Here is a 17,389-nt window from a genome sequence, read left to right on the forward strand (position 1 = left end):
TTTAAGCCCACTCCAAGATGGAGAGGCAGAAAATGAAAATCGAAAAGAAGTGTCAGAGGGTCAAATACTGCTGGCAAGTATGCCACTCGAAGCTTAAAAGATCCGAGATATGTTCCCCGGGAAACGTAAACAAATATTGGGTTAACATGCAGACTTTATTAAGATTTTTATTATTTTATTTTATTAAATTTTATTTCATATTATATTTTATGTATTTATTTATATTTTATTATTATTAAGATTTATTATTAGAATTAAGTTATACACAAATACATTGTAAAATATAAGCAATGAGCTTTAAGTAGAGCTTTATCATGATGTCATAGCCACACTTAATGCTAATCGCTAAATATTAGCATGTTTGTGCGCAGTGTAATTACTTTTCCACATGGACCACCTTAAGAAATATCTCTGCTCACTGAAACTTCCCGAAAAAAACGTTATGGTGCTTTTCATACTCAATTTCAGTGAATGTAAAAAAAAAAAAAAGCGGCAAAATTAATAGAAGCAGAAAATATTACAGCATTTGTCCCTCCACTTTTATTAGCCACAAATAAACCGTGGCTCAATTGCATTACGGAGGCTGCCATCAATAAAAATGCATTAATGAGCAGACAAGTAACCATCAGTGCATGCCTTGTGGTGCTTTAAGGAACATTTAAAAGCGCTCAGAATCACATTGCACCAAAGGGTCAAGATCCATCACCTCCTCGTGGGAGCGCCGCTTTCGTCTTTCAAACTCATTTTAAAGGGGCGGCGCACTAATGACACTTTCATTGTTTAGCTAACTTTCAGGGCTCGCCGCAAATCAAGCGCTCTCGTTTGCACTAATTACACCTCTAAGAGATAATAACTGCATTTATCGTCAGAGGTGATCGTGTTTGGTTATTTATCAAATACTGTGCTGTGATTGCAAAAATCAATTTCCGAGAGTCACAAATTAATTTGCTTAGCACCCGAGGGACGACAGGCAACTGGGGCACCTTACTTAATGTGCGCAAATTGATTTTTCTAAAATACATCAGGACCAAAAATACAAAGGATTATGAACACACTGGGTTTCAATCCAAACACAATAAACAAACAATGGAGGAATACATCTATCTATCTATCTATCTATCTATCTATCTATCTATCTATCTATCTATCTATCTATCTATCTATCTATCTATCTATCTATCTATCTATCTATCTATCTATCTATCTATCTATCTATCTATTCATTTATATATTTATCTATTTATTCATTTATTCATTTATTCATTCGTTCATTTATTCATTCGTTCATTTATTCGTTCGTTCGTTCGTTCATTCATTCCTTCCTTCATTCCTTCCTTCATTCCTTCCTTCATTCCTTCCTTCATTCCTTCCTTCATTCATTCCTTCATTCATTCCTTCATTCATTCATTCATTCCTTCATTCATTCATTAATTCATTCATTCATTCATTCATTCATTCATTCATTCATTCATTCATTCATTCTTTCATTCTTTCATTCTCTCTCTCTCTCTCTCTCTCTCACACACACACACGCACACGCACACGCACACACACACACACACACACACACACACACACACACACATACACACAGACACACCACAAAGACACTCATACAAATAGCAACCTAAATCTACACACACACACACACACACACACACACACACACACACACACACACACACACACACACACACACACACACACACACACACACACACACGCAAACACACAAAGACACGCATACAACTACCAACCTACATCTACACACAAACAAACACACACACGCACACAGACAAAAACACAACTCTAAACACATGGACACATAGACGCTGTCGGTGTGCCTGGCAAGGATCTGCGGAGCTTTGAGAGCCCAGCGTGACGACATTTGATATTCATAGAAGAGAAGAGGAAGAGAAACAACAGCAGGGGCGCTGCCTTACGCGTGATATTACATTGTAATTATGATTTGGATGAAGGCGGCGAGGGAGCACTACAAATTCATGAACACTCGCGCACACGCAGGGATAGAGACACGGGCAGGCACGCGGTGTGAACGAAAAGGTAATGAAGCGCTCTTGCTGGCAGTCGGTGGGCCCTCCAAACTTTAGAGTGCTTGCCGCAGCAATAATATAGGATCAGGCGTGGAAAAACGGAGATGAGCTACGCTGGGCCTCACGCCGCCAAGCACACGAGGCCTTCTGATTGGTTTGTTTACGTCAATATTTTCACATGTCAGTCTGGGGACCTTTGGGAAAATATTCTTTTTTTTCGCCAGCCATTTGTGAGGAAGAGCGGAGAAGGCTTTATAATAAGAACGGATCTTTTCTAGCTTCATGCAGCGTATTAAATATACACTCCCAGGTCGCAGAGTCCATTTTGGACTTGGTGGAGGAAATGATGGAACTTTTATTGTCATCCAAAGACAGACAAATGCTCTTTTCCAGCAATAAATTCAAAATATTTCATACCGTATGATATATAAATATATCCGTAAATGTCAACTAAAGTTATTTTCACTATTCATATATCATATAATTTAATAAATATATTTTCTATATAAAATATGAACATAAATAGCATATTTACCGCTAAAGTTCTTTTCACTACTTTTATATCATATAATTTAACAAAATATATTTTCTATATAAAATATGAACATGTATACATTAGTTTTCACGTCGTCCTATTTTCCTCATATAGATACGCCTCATTGAATTAAAAATGATTCCAGCGTGATATAAGAATCAGATCCTATACCAGGGGATCGTCCACGTTGTACCTTTGACCGCAATAACAAAGAAATGAGCACGTCATATCATAATCCATTTCCAGTACATTCTTCCGGGATCTCCCAACAAGATTAGTAGCGATATTGTTAGGTGGGAGACGGCGAGATGCATCTCTCTTTGCCTTCCCCGGTCTCTTTTATCAAAGATAAGTAGTATTGATTCACTTTGAGGCTGTAAAAAGTATTTGTCTTAAGAGCTGACATTTAATAATCTCTACCTAATCCGTGTTTTGCTGCCGAGTCGTCGCTTATTTGACTGCCGGAGGCAAGGGAGACGTCTTTTCAAACCTTAGCTGGCCCATGGCCATACATTAAAAAACACAAAAGGGGGTTCTCTAAATCCAAAATAGATTGTACATGGAAATCCGACGTAATTGAAGAAAAATTCCAAACACATTACTTAGCAAGAAAAAAACATTCACAATATGCTAATAGCTAACATGTGCGCATAATAAATGCCACAAATTGCTTCTGCTAATGCTAGCCGGCTAATATGGCTAACTGAACCACAACCATAAGGACTATTATACAATTACTGAAAGGTATGAGGACAGATCAGGTACTTTTTGTCATTTATAAGGCAAATAAGCTCTTAGCTGGTCTGATGGACGGGAAAAAAAAATCTGGTTTAAGAGTATGTGGAACGATGCTTTCGGCTAGCATGGCCTCATTGTTACCACGGTATGGAAAAGCCCCGTGACGACCTGGTGGGATATATTCCAGCCACTGGCGTTAAGCGGATATATTTTCACGGCTCATATATGCAGTTATATGTCGGCGTAAGAAAGATGAAGTAGCATCCATTTTTGTCAGCTTTTAGCAGTGCTACGTGATTGACAGTTGAGCTTTCAGCACAGTTGACAGCAAAGAGAAGTTCCGAAAACAGGTGAGGATTTAAGCGGTATAAGCAGTCCAAAATACTTTTTATTCTTGACCTTGGTTTTATTCTAACCAACAACCTGTGATTGGTAAAAATACGTAATTTTTTCCAAATCCACCAAATTCATCCAACCTTTCCTGTGTATCTGAAGAATGGGGTAAAAGCATTATTTTTAGAAACACTCCAGGGGGGGCTCCAAAAGAGCCATCAACACAGTAGCCGTGTTGCATGTCCTCAAAAGCATCATGGAGGAGTGGAAATATGACACCCGGGTGTGTGACAGACACACACTCACTGCGGGGAATGTTCACACGGAGTAATTATGCAGTGTGTTTGGCTGCCTCTAGGGTGCTGGTGGAGGAGGTAGACGATGGTGTTTGGTGTTGATGGGGCGGTAGGGGTCCCTTGGATGCCAGGGTGAAAATTACACAGCCTCCTCAGTGGGTTTGGGGAGCCGGCAGACCTCATCAAGCAGCAGGTGAGCACTTTTTTGCATCTCCTCCTCCCAGGCAGTATAAATAGCGCCGTGTCACATCTCATTTGCGGCGCCGTGTTTCAGAACAACTTCTCGGAGATGCGGAGGTCCAACTCGGCTAATGGACAGAGGATGGTCCGAATCCCTGAGAGAGGACATTCATCAGGCCCATCGCTAACCCAATCAGCAATTGTTGCATTTAAAGATATATTTGAGGAAATTTTACGGGAATAATGTCAAATGTGGAAAATATTTGTCTTTCCGAAAAATTTGGGCGAACTCAACATTTTAAGGCATCAAATGTCGATGAAATCTTATGTTGGGCAATTCAACTAAATATTTTTAAGTTTTGATCATGATCATCTTATTCACAAAAAAATAAATAAAAATAAAATAATAAAAATATAAAATAAATACATAATAATAATAATAATAATAATAAAAATAAATAATCCACCAAGTCAGTAACTTTACAGGATGACTTCAAGTTATAATAATAATATATATATATATATATATATATATAATATAAATAATATAAACAAACAGAACAACTGGAAATAATCCACAGACATAAATCTTGTAGTCAAGGAAAAGCCTGGCAAATTTCAAAGAATTAACGGGTCCACCACTTTATACTATAAAAAATAATCTGAATGACTAGCAATAATCCACAGTCCAAAAAAGAGTCTGCAGTTCGTGACCCCGCCGAGTCAATACGATGACACATGCAGGACAGCGAGTCAATCCGACTCGATCCTTTTAACCTCAACTTGCTCTTACCATCCAGCCAGTCCTCAGCGTGTCTCTGACCTTACAACGGAAAACTGTCACAAACTAAGTTCTCCCCGCTCGCCGGCCTAAAAAAGACATGATCAATCGAGCTGACTCTGCACTTTTTTCCGGTGTCGAGGAGTGTCAGCGTGCCATTATACATCCATCTGTCAGCGCCGAGCTACAAAGTATCGGCTTGTGGTGACAAACGCCGACGAATAGGAGTGGATGTGGTCAGATCAGCATTCTGCAGCACTCACTGGAGAAGAGATTCACACTCCCTCGACAACTTTGATTTGGACAGGTGGTGTGTGTAGATGGGCCAGTGGCTTTTTAACTGCCATTATTTATCGAAATAGAGAGTTATATGGTGGTATGCTCTCTATATGGGAAGTACAGTGGCTCCAGTGTAAATATATTGGACTTCAAATTAAATTTTAGCAGTAAATATTTATTTAAAAAAGTTGTTAAATGCCATTCCTATTTGAAATCTACAGTCAAACTAAAAATAAAACAAAGAGAATGACATGTGTATTCAAAACAATGACACAACTTTATATTGCTGCCATTAGCTTAATGCTAACAAATAATGTATAATGCCAATGTCAACACAAACGGTCGAGCAACACGTAGACAAAGTACTCGCAATACGCATAGTATTTATTCTCTGTGTAAAACAATTAGCAGCTTACTAAATGAAATGAAAGTATTCTTCTTCGCTTTTGTCTGCGTGACTGTATTATACTGCCCCTAGAGGCCAAGACAGGCAGACCAAAAGGAGCAACACAACGCCAATTAGCCGCTACATCTACGTTATGCCGTTATGTCACAATTAATATTAGCATGTCAACTTCCGCTGTACTATTGAGGATGTTTTTATGCGGCTGTTTTGGCTAGCAACAGAGTCCCGCCGTGTGTCGCAGTGACAATTTCACAAGAGCAAGTTGGACGGGCAGCAGAGGCCAAACACACAAGTTAGTGGAGCTGTTAGTGGAGCTACACTGACAGCAGCTGTCCGATTCGCTTTCATCGACTCGATGCCGCGTCCAACGAGAACGTGTTTTACGACGATGGATCGTTGCGAGACAAGCTTCATTGATGGAACCACCGAGGCCCGACTTGGCTCACCTCCAATCGCTCGGGACAGAACTTCCATTTGGCTTCAAAGTATTTAAAGTGAGAAAAATGTAAAGTGTCTTAAACAACCTTCACACTTTTCTTTCTGGTTAAATTACACGTTTCAGTGGATTTTAATGGCTGCTTGGTTTGATGTGACAGGCCTGATTCAGAGGGAAAGCTATTCATTTCAAGCAGGCCGGAGTAAGGCCTTTGTTATAATTTAATCTCAGAATTGTCAAAAGGAATGGCTGTAATCGGTAAAAATGACAAGTTAAAAGAGACGTTAACACGTATGTTATTTTTACAGTGGCGTACAAAGCGATTGAAGCTGGGTTTTTTTCAATATTTAATATTTAAACACACATTTTTTCTTGTATCTATAAACAAACTTGTTGAGTTTTTTACTTTTCCTTGGTTTGCTCACAAAAAAGTCGGAAAAAGCCAAAGAAAAAGTTCATCCTGGGCTCATAATACGGGCACCTGGTGCGGAATTGGCGCCTCCAATGCATAATGTTCCCTAATTAATGAAACAACGTGATTAATCACGTTCGGCTGCCTCTCGGTCGCACGCCAGCTGTCATCATCGATTATCGGCGGGATAAATGACCACTCCGGAGACGGCAGGAGTGCGGGATGGAGTACGATGACTTGATGAAGAGTGATGACGGCACCAAACACGGGACATGACAGTGGGAACGTGCTGGAGATTGCATGCCTAAACCCCTCAGAGCACATCATCAATTATCGTGGATAGAATGACCTGCGTTTGTGGCCTGTCCGTTGGACTGTACCACTTGAATTCTGGTGTGGGGGACAAATTTATTTATGAGGACAAATCAGGTACATTTTAGGATTGAAGTTGTGAATAACTATAAAAAAGTTGGATATAAAAATAAAAATGTTTATGTTCATTTCTGCAGTTGTACATTTTTAGTTGCTTTTTAAGTCCCTCCTTTACTTTGTAGCGTGATTAGCTAGCATCACAAATCAGGTACATTTTAGTGTTCAAGTTGTGAATAAGTTTGATATAAAAATAATTTACATTCATGTCCACAGTTGTATTTTTTTGTGAATGAAGTCAGATATTTTCAAGAAAAAAATTATACTGCACTGACTTGCTTTTTAAGTCCCTCCTTTAGCTTGTAGCGTGATCAGCTAGCATCACAAATAATGTACATTTTAGTATTCAAGTTGTGAATAACTATAACAAAGTTTGACATAAAAATAAAAGCGTTTCCATCCATGTCCACAGTTGTAATTTTTTTGTGAATGAAGTCAGATATTTTTAAGAAAAAAATTATACTGCACTGACTTGCTTTTTAAGTCCCTCCTTTAGCTTGTAGCGTGATCAGCTAGCATCACACTCACCGCCGACGCCGTCATTGACCGATCTACTTCAATTCATTACGATCATTACAGGCACTGCCGCTGACCCTTTCCATGTTAAGCAAGATTTTAGCAGACATGACAAGAATAATGAGGTTGAAATAACAGGACATGATTAAAATGGCTGAGTAATATAGTGACCCAGGCAGTGGGCCAAAGTCAAGACTGTGTGAGTGTGTTGGGGGTGGCGCACGGACGAGCGACTTCAGGGAAGAAATTTATGCTGCACTTAAAAGAAATTACAAGTAAATAAAGAGCAGGCTGCAGTAAATAAAGCGCTTTTAAATGCACGGCTGGTTCAGACAGAGGTTACCGTGGAGATGTGAGCTTGGTGGCTGGAAGTGAGCACTAACTCAAAGGGGCTTCACCTTGTCACATTTCGACCTTGCGGGAACGAACGTTTGGATGCTCGGTAGCGTCGAGGCTCGAGGGCGTCCCGCTTAAGACGTGGTTTTATATCATCTCCTGTGACGAGCGCGTGGATTTGATTTAACGCGGAAGCATGAAAGAGTTGTGTGTGCGCTTAGGTGATATTAGTCGCAACACTCGTTGAAAAAACGGCAGGTGGTGTTGAGAGGAATACAGCTTGTGTTTCAAAATATTTATTGAACATTTATTCATTAGAAAAATGTCACAGGACACCATTAATCAAACAATTCAATTACCGTATTTCTCTGAACCTAAGGCGCACCGTATATTTAACACAATATTACCGAGCGGGTCTATTTTTTTGTGTTTTATATCTATTTGAACAAAATGATGGCGTGTATCGCTTTCTTTTGTTCAAATAACACAGGGCGGGGCTAGTTTCTCAAAATGGATGTTTGAAAACAAAATGGCCGAATTCCTCTTCAATTTCGTGCATGGGTTCTTGAGAGTCTCAGTCCTATCAGCGTAATGCCCTGGTGTGTTTCTGTCCAATCGTCCGTCATATTACTTGATTGAATCGGCCTAGCGCAGACGACCGTGTCATCGTGGCCGATCGCTGACAGGCCGGAAGCGTATTTCGCCGTCCCTAACGGCGAACATGCCGCAACGCATCATTAAGTGCGGCGACGGGGGCCAGCTGAACATAAGGTCATTGAACTCGGACAAGCGCATCGATTGAACGCAAAGCCTTTTGACAAACAAGCCATTCTGCCGCTTGTCAGCATATCAATGTTTGTGCCAAGCGAGTGCTTATTGATGTTATTGATCCAATAAAGTTTGGCTTGCCGCAATGGAGAGACTGACATATTACGATACAGTCCTCATATGGGAGTGCATCACATTTCTAGCCATCTAATCATCTACGAGGTTGTTGCGGCAGAGGCGATGACATCATGTGATGGGGAAAAGTATGTCAACGAGCTCTGAGGACGTGCAAACTCGCCAGATAGAAGGCCCACGTTCAGTAAGAAGTCCAAGTGCTCCAAGAGAAATCTCCTGCTAGCTTGTGACGCTTAATGTGAACAGTGGGACGTGTCTCCTCTCCGGGTTAGAGGTGACAATCAACCCTGGAGGTGTTGCGTGTCTGTAGAGAAACCGTGGACCCGTGCCAGGTTTTCCATTAGGGGATCCAGCCCCCCCCCTCAACCATCCAAGGTCTTTCCGGCTTGTTCCCGAACGTCCCGTGATGAGAAAAAAAAAAAAAAATGGCGCCTGCGTCCGGCTCATCTGCAGACAGTCGGTGGCAGAGGTCTCAGACCTCATCTTTGTCCCGTGTCGGAAAATTCCCGACCAGAAAATGAGTTTTAGGGAGGGGATGTATAAAATAAATAAAGAAAGAAAAACACCAGCAGGCTGTTGGAGGAGCGGAGCAAAAGGTCCGCGTGAAACAAGGGTGTCGGAGTGGAAAAAGGCGTCTTTTATTCCTCTTTACAAGAGTAAATGTGACACCGCTGCCAGCGGGAGGCAGCGTCGCAGTCGACAGTAACTCCTTTGCCCTTGAGGCCCCAAACAAGCCTTCGCTGCTGTCTGGCACTGAGAAGCGCAAATAAAACCAATACGCTGCTGCAGGTGGAGCCATTTAGAACTAAGACAGAGCTGTAACTGAGTCCACACGTTACAAAACCAATGTGCTCTTTCAACCTAATATATTTGGGGAAAACAAAACAATACTCGGCTCGAAGAAAATACGGTTGGTTGGGAGTTTACAGAACAGGTTAGGAGGTAGATAAGTAAAAAAATCCGTTTGTCGTCATCACAATATGTAACGGGGCTCAAACAATGAACAAAAAAAACTTGTACTGTATACTCTTAACCCAACACTTTGGTTTCTCCTTCCTTCCTTCCTTCCTTCCTTCCTTCCTTCCTTCCTTCCTTCCTTCCTTCCTTCCTTCCTTCCTTCCTACATTTTCCCTTCCATACATTCTTCCTATCGCCCATCATTTCCTTTCTTCCTTCCTATTCTCCTTCCACACACCCTTCCTTCCTTCCTTCCTTCCTTCCTTCCTTCCTTCCTTCCTTCCTTCCTTCCTTCCTTCCTTCCAATGCAAACATACATTTTCCCTTCCTTACATTCTTCCTACCGCCCATCATTTCCTTGCTTCCTTCCTATTCTCCTTCCTTCCTTCCTTCCTTCCTTCCTTCCTTCCTTCCTTCCTTCCTTCCTTCCTTCCTTCCAATGCAAACATACATTTTCCCTTCCTTACATTCTTCCTACCGCCCATCATTTCCTTGCTTCCTTCCTATTCTCCTTCCTTCCTTCCTTCCTTCCTTCCTTCCTTCCTTCCTTCCTTCCTTCCTTCCTTCCTTCCTTCCAATGCAAACACACATTTTCCCTTCCTTACATTCTTCCTATCGCCCATCATTTCCTTGCTTCCTTCCTATTCTCCTTCCACACACCCATCCTTCCTTCCTTCCTTCCTTCCTCCCTTCCTTCCTTCCTTCCTTCCTTCCTTCCTTCCTTCCTCCCTTCCTTCCTTCCTTCCTTCCTTCCTTCCTTCCTTCCTTCCTTCCTTCCTTCCTTCCCAAACACACATGTACGCACCAACACACACGATGGAGGAAAGTGGAGCAGGTTTTGTTGATGACTTAAGGGATGGAAAGCACACCGGGGCTCCTAATGCACCTCGTATTTAAATAATCCCCGGGTCTCCTCTATCCTTCTTGTGCCTTTGTTCACTTTGAAAACTTAGCAGCCGTACAGCCTGTAACTGCTGGTTGCGGGGGAGGTTGGGGGTGCAAGGAGAAAGGGAGAGAAGGGAGACCAAGTATGTTTTCCTCCTCACGTGGTTAAAAAAAAAAAAGTGGTGAAGCCTAGAAATCATCATTTTTATTTATCTGCATTGCTAAGCATAGATCTATAGCAATACAACTGAGGTATGTTAAAAAGGTAGATCCTGCCCGTAAATAGACCAATGAAGAAACATTCCCAAGACTTCTCGTAGCACCTTGTGGCAATATCCCTCTCAATCAGAAGACTTCATGCTGTGACTATGAAATTGGTTGTCTTTCATCAAAAATAGAATCTTTTGGGCAGGGACGGTGCAGTTTTGTCACAGCTGCTCACACCTTCTCTTGCCTGGGTGACCAATTTTGGCGCAATTATGCGTAACGGCGCAAGCTGGCTATCGTAGGATTGGCAGAAAGCTATGTGTGAGAGAAGAGCGAGTGAAAGAGACGGAGGGAGGGAGGAAGGAGTGTGTCCTGTCTTTAGCTCGACCAGCTTTGGAGCTTTTTTTTGCCATTGTAATGTGATAGAATTCCCCTGCATTGAATTATTAAGCTCTCCACTATGGGTGAGTGCGCCTCATTATAGCCTTCCCCCTTCTTCCTCCCCCCCTCCCCCCCTCCCTCCCCCATCACTACTGCAGACAGATAAGCATGACTAATCATCCCCGGGCTTCTTTTCTAGTTGCTTTCTAGCACCTGGGTCGGAGTGAACAAGATTTGCAGGTCTAGATTTTAATTACTCAATTTATGTATCTTAGTTGAGTACCTTCCGATCTTATCGACGTAATTACATCTTGGGATATTTGGCGCTATTTTAGCAGCATCCAACAAAATGTGACAGCCGACCACGGTGTCATTAGCGGCCCGTTGTGGAGTCGCCACCCCGAGTTAGCAAACGTCGTGTTGGCAGTTATCGGAGGCGGAGTCATCGCTTAGCACTGTGATTAAATCCTCACGCACCGGGGCCTGATTAAAGAACACTTTTCGAGCTCGGCTTATCCAAACGTCGGCAGGGTTGAAATATGGTTGACTACTCAGGATTTGACTGATTCAAATGCAATTAAGACTCACAAATAGCATTTTCATAGAGTTGACTAAACATCACCCGAGGTGATTGGTATCTGTTTCTAATTATCTTTAAAGTGGCAGTAAAAGTGTTGAAATGAGAAGATGAACGGCTTGTTTTTGAACAGACGAGCGACTCAATACGGCAGCTGGAGAGGCGTGAATTGCCGTAATACTCCGCACGCCTCAATCGATGCCCGGCAAAATTAATATCGGGGAGTAAATCTTTCATTTTCTTGATTGATCGCCATCATTAGGAGCATTGATCAGCAGCCAGGGAAGAAAACCGGCAGAGGATCGGGCGGCTGTTGCTGTGTTTGGAGCAACAATGAGAGGCGCAATGTATCCACTTACCCAGCCTGAACTTGTCGTTTTTAACATACCTAACCAGATGTCTGTACCAACCAACCGAGCAACAAAGTAACCTACCTACTTTGTGTTTACCCATTTCACCCGAGGTACGGTACCTACTCCGTGTCAACCTACCAACCTTACTTACTGTAACTTACAATACCCACAGTTCTTAACCATGTGGCTTTCCGACTATCTACCAAAATACCAACTGACCGACCTATCATAACCTTAATCTAACACAATACCGACCGAGCTACCTTACATATCGTCTAAGCTACCTTCTGTCCTAGGTCTACTGATCTACCTTACTTTCTTAGCTACCTATTGTGTATAAAACAATAACAGGGTCCTTTGGTAGGTAGCTAGTTAGACTGGGTAACTTCAGTACCTACCTACATTTGACCTATCTACTGTATCTACCTTTACTTAGCTAGCTCGGTACCTTGTAACTACCTTCGAGTATCTACCTTCTAACCTACCTTCTGGTCAACTGATGTACACAAGGTCGCTAGTTCGGCAGATATTTGTCCTAGATCAGTGGTTGGGGGAGGGGGGGTTCTGGGCGGGGGCGGGGCAATGACATACCAGCCCTGCTGAACCCCTGAAGCCGACTCACCGAACCCCTAGGGTTCGATCGAACCCCTAGGGTTCGATCGAACCCAGGTTAAGAACCACTGTCCTAGATCCTGTGCCCATTGCCAACCTTTACCTAACAACCCTTCACCTAGCTATCTAGCTACTTAGCCTAACCTTGACGTGGCATCCTTACCTTAGATAAGTCTGTTGCTGCTTCTGCACTTAATAGGAATAATAAGAGGGGGAGCATACTGTACATAGATGTCAGGGAGAAATTTGCAGGCACCAAGGGAACATTTCCTACACCCCCGACTAAAGTAGTGCTCGTCCTTGAATGTGAGACATGGGTATAAAAATGTGGGAAAAAAAGAGATTCTAACAAAGTCTTCAAGGTTAATTTACTCTTAACTCTTATTAAGTGTTGGTCTGCGGGGGCTTCATTAGGGTGACATGCAAGGTGCGGTTGCCGACCAGATTAACCTTGCACAGGAGGGACGGTGGGTAGAAGTGGTGGTGGGGATTTAAGCTTGCCTTCCATCTCTCCCCATTGAGGGTGAGTCACAATAGGAAAGCAGGTAAACATGTGTGCCTGGCGAGGAAGTAAACAAGGACGAGGAGCCTGCTCGAGGAGCTGAGGGTCGACAGCTCGGCAGTGAATAACGAAACGAGCTATACACAAAAGCTCTCATGACAGACCTCCACCAAGGCTTAATTTTAAAATGTACCCAAAAGTTGAGCTCACTTCCGTATTGGCAAATATTTCATTCTTTACCGTGTAGGGTCTTGGGAAGCGCAATATGGTTTGGCCCGTGCTTTACCATGGGCGCTACTAAATAGTGAAATTGTGTTCCAGAAATTTCTCAGATTTTGTAAAATACAAAATTAAACAAAAGAGGATAGAAATCTAAATGAATGTAGGTTTGGACTTCAGGTTTTTGAGCTACTTTTGAGGCATATTTCACCTCAGTTCATAGGCGCTAGCTAGCTGGCTCGCTAGCTAGCATGACAGCTATTTCATACGGGCCGTGAATATAGTGTCACTTGAAATGGCTGACATAAAAATAGCTAAAAAAAAAAAAAAAAGGTTTATAAAGCACGGAATTGAGTACTTGGACCTGCAGTGTGAATCCAACCTTGCTTAAAACAGAAATCACAAACATAACCTTGGCTAATGACCCACATGCTACTTCACCACTTCTAAAAACATGAGAGTTGTTGATATTGAATGAATGATAAACGATTATGGGACTAATTGACTTTTTAATCCTCATCGAAGGTATTTATCTTCATGGAGTCGTGGTTTTCGGTAAACAGCAGTGTTTTTATGGGCACAATTATTTCTTCAGGAGTAATTAAAATCCGCCAGCAACAGACAAGCTTGACATTCATTTTTTTTTCCATGGGCTGTAAAAAAAAAGATATATTAACCACTAAGGGCCTTGACCTTTTACCAACGTCTCTTTTCCTAGCTGAGCTGACTTCATTCACGACACTTTTTCCAAGATTTCTCCAAACTGTAGAAATGATGCAACTCTTGATGATGAAATATTACGACGAGAGGGGGGGGGGGGGGGGGGGGAATAAGAAAGAGTGGGTAAGAACCTTTAGCTTTGGCACCCCGGCATCAATCCTGCTGTGACGGCTTGCAAAAACAACACCTTCACCCACCTCAAAAAAAAAAAAAAAAAAAAAAGCTGCTGATACTTCAAAGTGTCAACTTGAATTCACACTAATGCCTTTCGGGAATATCGGCGGATTCGGGAGCAGCTCACGATCAGATTAGTGACCCCGCCTTGGTTTATGATCCCCCTGTATGAGCGACGCTGAAAGGATTTTTTTTTTTGCATCGTTCGTCTTGCATTCGAAATCCACGTTTGCCTGTAATAAAGGTTTGAATGATCTGCACGTTGCGGGAAGAACTTTGTTCCAGCTGCTGCTTCCGAGTCGGAGGCTAAATACTTCAAGTTATTCATCCCCTCGATTCTTTCACTCACCCACATCCTGTTTACTGGTTTTCCCAACCAGTAATGATTCAGTTTTTTTTTTTTTAATCTGACATTTTCTGCTTTTTCTCGATTCTTGTAAGATTTGGTTGGTTCAAGTAAAAGTTCATCCTGTGACCTGTTGATGGCAAAGAGCGTGAGAGCCCAGCGGGGTGTGTTCCATTTCTCGCTGGGCATTTATTGGATGTGTTGCGAGGTGCCGTCTCTACTTTTGAATGTCACTTTTGTTTATTGATTTTCAAATCTGCTGGGAGAAATATTCCGCCGGGCCAAGAAGCCAAGGCAAGAGCGAGCGATCTTTGACATTCCGCCACCTTCCAGTGAGGCCTGGGCGGGAATAAAAAGCAAGTTTGTTATTCTGGGTAGAAAGGTCAGCGTCAAAGTGCTGTTTAAGATGGAACGCAGGCACAAGCCGAGAGCAAAGAAAGCCTAAAACAAAGTGCGTTGTCACTCAGTGTGTACATTTTTGGACCAATCGATGACGAAACATCGATGTGTGTTTTGCATGCCGCTGGCACGCTAATCAAATCTGTGCATGCTCCTCTCATTGATTTTTTTTACCCTGGCTCTAATTTGCCGCTTGAGATGAGGCCAGCATGCGTCCGTCCTCCCGTCCTCCTCATTTTCCCGCTCGTGGTGTTGCGGCGGACGTCTTCATGCCTCCGGGCGGCGTATCGAGCGAGAGCAAGGCAGCTCGGGCAAAGTGCTTAGCGGAGTATCGGCGGTGGTTAGATATGATGAATAATGTTCCGTGAGAGGACGTGAGCCACAAGGCCACTCGTTTCCACCGTGGAACGGCCACTAAAGACGTTTTGTCACAAAATTGTTAATGTGAAAAAAAAGTTGAAAAATAATACGATTTTATTTTTTACTGCTATGAAAAAAATAATAAAAATATAAAAAATAAATCAATCCAGCTTCACTCTCTATGAAAAGATTAGAAGTGTGTATATATAATGTGATTAAAATAATTAAAAATAATTAAAAAATAATTAAAAAAAATAAAAAGACACGGTTCTATTTTGACTATCAATGCTAAAGACATTTTGTCACAAAATTGTCATTGTGAAAAAAAGTTGAAAAATAATACGATTTCATTTTCTACTGCTATGAAAAAAAGATACAATTAAAAATATAAAAAATAAATCAATCCAGCTTCACTCTCTATGAAAAGATCAGAAGTGCGTATATATAATGTGATTAAAATAATAAAAAATAAGAAAAATAAAAATAAGAAAAAAAAATAAAAATAAATAAAAAATAAAAATATCAATCAATCCAGCTTCACTCTCTCTGAAAAGATCAGAAGCGTGTGAATCATTTCCAAGTAAAAAGCAGCAATCAAGCCATTAAGCCAACGACATATTTTTAATGGTTTTACATGCTCAATTACAAGAAAAGGACGATCAGCCTCAGTGCAGAGCGTGACTTACTGACAAGCCCATCATCAGCAGCGAAAAATGCACTTCTTAGTCAGACTCTGCGTCTCTGTCAGAACCTAATGATGTCCTCAGACATTGGCCGACAAATTAGCAGCATGGTGAGCGTGTTGCGAGCTCATGTGTGAAGATTGAAGAATGTCGGGGTAGGACCTGACAGGAACCCAAAGTACCTACATTGCGGGAAGCTGACACAGCAAGAGTTGACAGATTCACCAAGCTAAGAAGTGACATCAAGACGGAGTGATCCAGAAGAACAAAATCCAAATTTTGCCTTGAAACAAACAAAAGCTTAAACACCTCACATGTGGAATTTGGGTGTCAAAGAAAAAGTGAGTATCTTAGTCCATCTGAACTGTTCTTTCAAGTCAACTTCTCATCTTGTCCCCATGCGGACTCTTACCATTTCCACCTTCCCACTCTGCCTCCTGCCTTTACTTGTCAGTGTCAGCACCTTGCACACCTCCGGAGCTCTGCTCTCATCTTGTCATCCACCTCCCACTCCTTTCCACCTCCAACTCCTCTGCACACCTCAACTCACTGATATCTCACATGTGTTCCAATCTTCCCCGAGCGGATCACAATGTCATTTGGCAAGAATCAAAGTCCACAGAGATGTGACCATCAACTTGTCCGTCACCTACGCAAACAAACACTCCCTTTCATGAGTGAGCTGCTAAGTGTCCACATGCTGGACATTCTGTACAGAAACCATGTACATAGCAATATTGATCTTTTGTTTATTTTGACTGTATTGATACAATTTTGTTATAAAATGATTTAATTGTGATGTACCACTCCATACTATCTTGGTATAGCGATGCAGTATTGATACGACACAAAATATTAAAGTGTACAAATATCATCGAGATATTGATTTTTCTTATCCATGTGTATGATGATGAGATAAATAAATACCGTAAATTTCGGACTATAAGCTTTTTTCGTAAATTTTGAACCCGGAATCACCGGTTTTAGCTGGTGCGGCTTATAGTCTGGTGCGTCTTATAGTCCGAAAATTACGGTAAATTGGTGATGAATAATCTCAACGATGAAAAATAAAAAAATCTTTTTTCAATGATGACAAAAAGAAAATAATCTCAATGATGAAAAATCACTCTCTCTCTCTCTCTCTTTCTCTCTCTCGCTCTCCCCCTCTCTCTTTCCCTCGCCCACCCTCCTCTCTCACCAAACCAGTTAAGTTGCTGTCACTCAAAGTGCCAATGTCTAAGGGCCACCAGAGCAAGGCGCCACGTAATATGAGACAGGGAAGTTGTAGGCTGCTGGTGGTGAGTGGGGTGAGTCGGGAGGGAGGGGGGGGGGGTTAGAAATTGGGCCAGGGATGATTGCAAATTGTCTGTCTAATGGCTG

At 41.9% G+C, this 17,389-nt stretch overlaps 2 long non-coding RNA genes across 2 annotated transcripts in view; one reads left to right on the forward strand and one right to left on the reverse strand.

The window, feature by feature from the left end:
* LOC125966750 (uncharacterized) overlaps positions 1–17,389 on the reverse strand; it is a 52,685-nt gene that overhangs the window by 13,063 nt on the left and 22,233 nt on the right. The window lies entirely within an intron of this gene.
* LOC125966752 (uncharacterized) lies at positions 1,865–4,497 on the forward strand. The gene is made up of 3 exons (XR_007480525.1): positions 1,865–2,064; positions 4,019–4,149; positions 4,231–4,497. It is a non-coding gene; the product is annotated as an uncharacterized lncRNA (long non-coding RNA).

The sequence above is a fragment of the Syngnathus scovelli genome, chromosome 4, assembly GCF_024217435.2.
Source record: "Syngnathus scovelli strain Florida chromosome 4, RoL_Ssco_1.2, whole genome shotgun sequence".
NCBI classification, from domain to species: Eukaryota; Metazoa; Chordata; class Actinopteri; order Syngnathiformes; family Syngnathidae; genus Syngnathus; species Syngnathus scovelli.